The following is a 3,698-nucleotide window of genomic DNA, read 5'->3' on the forward strand; positions in this document are numbered from 1 at the left end:
AGGGGGCGCCGTTAGGTTTATAGAAAGTCGTAGAGCAGCTAGCGGAGGCCACCCACTAGATGGAGCCACAGTCATGATTTTACCTCTTACAAGAGAAATTTTTGAATTGATCGTCCTTCAATGGCAAACATTTTTTTATCCATATAGTAAACTATATTAGAAATGCTAAGGTGATATTATTTTGGCAGTTCCATATTTAAATAGTGCGATTAAAAACGAAGTTCAAACAGTTTTGGGTATACTGAAATAGCTAGCTAGCTAGCTAGCCCAATAAAAGACGCCGATTTAATGAGTACTTTGGATTTGCCTTGGAGTTGGTGTGATGAAACATCGTTTTGAACAGTGCTATAGATTGAAGAACAATAAAAGCACTTAATTTTAGTGGAGAATGGAGAATTAGAAAGGATAAGTGAAGATAATATCTAGCGACGACAGCTAACGATATCAGATCCGTTTAGCTATGATCGAGATTACGGGAAAAAAAGTTTCCCGATTTCTGGCGGCATCTTATTAAGATCAATGGCTTTTTTACAGAAAAACGACTTCGAATTATCTGAACTGCAGCAAAAGCTTTTTTTTTCTGAAAATGTCGCTATATGTTGTTTCTGAGCTGCGTTTAACCTATATCGCCGTAGGATATTTACTGCGGTCATATTCTTGTACGCGTCCGATAAAAAAAGGTCGTGACTTTTGCACTAACTACTCGCCACAAGCAAATGGTGCTCTAGAATACTTATATAGAATATTATATTGATATACATCTGGAGTTCAACGTTAGAGTTCGTTTACTCATTTATGATTTTTTTATAACAACAAATTGGTATGGCGTAACAGGGTTCGATACAATGTGACCTCGCAGCTAACAGACTATATAAAGAGGTAAAAAAATTTGTGTAAAAATGTAAACATTTAAATGATATGATTTTTGTGTACTCGCTACCGCTGGAACTAAATCGCTAATTTAATAGTTGTATACCTGTCTTAAATATAGGGAATATATATGTTAGAGACAGGTACGCCTAAACAATGTGTAACGCTCACTCTTTTAAGTTGCCTGTTAAATTTAGCGAGAAAGAAAGAGTAGTAACTACTTATGTAGTATGAAGATAAATCCCTTCGCCTACCAGGCAACTACTCCTGTTTTTTTCCAGATACGAATAAATCCTTGGACACAAATGAAAAAAATGTCCATATGTGTGTGTATCCATTTATCCAATCATATCTTCTAGTAGACACTATCTTTAGAGAGAACGGAAACAATCGATCTAATGTTAGTTAATTGTTGTCACCTGTTAACGGACTATCGTACAATATCGGCGTAGCCGTATAGTAGATTTTATCTATAGATCGAAAAAACGTCCCGCCGTATTTTGAAGGCAAACACTGTTAGGGCAAACCTAACAATAGGGCAACTCACCATACTTTTGCTGTCGTCGCAGATGAAAAACTAAGCATAGCTTTAATTGTTTTTCTAGGAAACCATTATGATTCGATCGGAACCACGTTCTCACTCTCGTCTATATACGTCTACCTAGCACGATAGAAAGCCATCAATGAAACATTTTAAATATACTCAAAGTTCCGCTCGAAAATGTATCTGATTCTAATGTCTATTCTTTTTCCATTTTGTCGTTTTACGTTTGTCGCAGGTTTCAAGGATGCCATATAGGGTGAGCTAAAAAAGAAGTGTTATGTAGCAGGGAAAGGATAGGTCGCCTGTGCTCAATAGGTTTTTTTCTCATTAGTTACGAATTTCTAACTGACGTTTCCTTCAAGTTTTCCTCTTAGCTAAATTATCCTGTACACATTGAAAAGATTAAGTTCTGCCCTCTTTGTTAATCTCAATTACCTTACATAAATAGCTTGAAAATATACTATCAGATGTTACCAACATAGCCCCATAACAGCGAGTATTCTTTCCGAGGCCCTGAAAAGAATGCCTCATTAGGTGCCGATAAATAACGGCTGCTGCACCCCACTGCACCTCTAGCCTGCCATCCGACGACAATGGCGTGTCTCCTTCAAAGGACGGCGCGAGCAGCGAGTCAGAAATACGTGCAGTATGTACTTTTTGCAATACACATGTTTTCACGTACTTCAAAAATCAGGTTACTAAAATGGCCTGTAGAGGATCACTTAAATACAGGCATGGCAGCAAGTCAAGTACGCCGCACGCATACTCCAATGCCCGCCAGGAGTAAAAACAGTCGTAACTGATCCGAAGCCTTTTCAAGCCTTACCTAGGTCGAGACCATCAGTTGCTCACTGCCGAGGGAACGAACTAGTGAAGATCCACACATTATGCAAACGTCACCGCGACTCACGAACGCCAACAAGGTCCGAAGATATCGCTATACTATCCCTGCAGGCCCCCTAGCTTAGGGACACGTTGTGGTCTAGGTTCGAACCCGAACATAAACACACTACGTTTCGTCCTGGGAGCCAGCAGTCTGTCCGCTGATGGAGTGCCTAACGGCGATACTGCACGTAAACTCGAAACAAAGAGACGCTCACTGGCAAATAAGTGCTTAATTTTATTGAGTCCTCTCTTTTTGAAAAGAAGTAATTCGCTATTTTCAAATCAGCGGAAATAGCTTCGTTTATTAACTGCCGTCACTCACTATATTCTCAGATGGGCCATGCAACACCGCTTGTGTTCCATCTTTTGCAACGATGTTTATTGCTTTTTAAGTATATGTACAAGAGATAATACGATGACATATTGGAACCAGTATATCTTAAGGAAAACGCTAGGAAATTTTGGATGCTGAGAATAGGTAGGCCGAGTCAAGCATATTAAATAGCTTTTGTAAGGAAGTGATTCGTCTCGGTAGCGAATGACAGAATTGTTTATCACGAAGCTGTTCCCTGACAAAAGTTTTTTTTGACAAAATATTTACCTAACGGCTATTATGGTCACATACCCCTCTAGCTTTCAGAGCAAAACAATTTACACTTGCTGTTATAGGTACGCTAGATGGACTTCATCTGATTTTACTGGTCCTTCAATCAGTGCAGGTCCCGCTTAAACTAAGCATGCTACAAGTAGATATTGAGTAATTATCGACGACGCGAGAAACTATGAACAGATCTTTCTATCTACTCGTTGATGTTCTAAGAATATGTACATCGACTTACTAAGACTATCCGATTTGGCAAGTCGTAGCAAATTGCAGCGGTATAATAGAATAGTATTGGCGTAGAAATACCATGAGGCAGTCGATGCTGGTAAAAACGTACGCTGACAGCGTTTCTTATATTGTTTTTTCGTCCGGGTTCCTTGCTTTGTCAAGTGACTCTTCTTCCCTTAATTCGGTATTGCTGGATAATGCTAGCGTAGTAAAGCTTACCTGCCCAGATGTCATGACTTGAAAAATCATCGACCGTTCCCCGAATGTTCCGGGGTTGGTTTCCAGTGAGAAGGAAAAAGCACCACATATTTCGTCGATCCTTGGCGATCGAATGAATGAACATCGAATTAATACAGCAGACCACCGAAGATTCCCGTACGATAGCCATTTGTGGCGCGGTGCTGCCTTGGATATGGCCGGAAATCGTCAACGATGTGACAATATTGTGATAGAGGTCATCTGGGTGCGCTCTGAACGTGACATCCACCAGTTGTATCGTGCCTGGATTGTACCGTTCTATTTAACTTCGTTGCTTTTTTACATAAGTTTATTAGGCAATGGAAATAT

Source organism: Varroa destructor, unplaced genomic scaffold (genome assembly GCF_002443255.2).
Source record: "Varroa destructor unplaced genomic scaffold, Vdes_3.0 BEIS01000006.1, whole genome shotgun sequence".
Lineage (NCBI taxonomy): Eukaryota > Metazoa > Arthropoda > Arachnida > Mesostigmata > Varroidae > Varroa > Varroa destructor.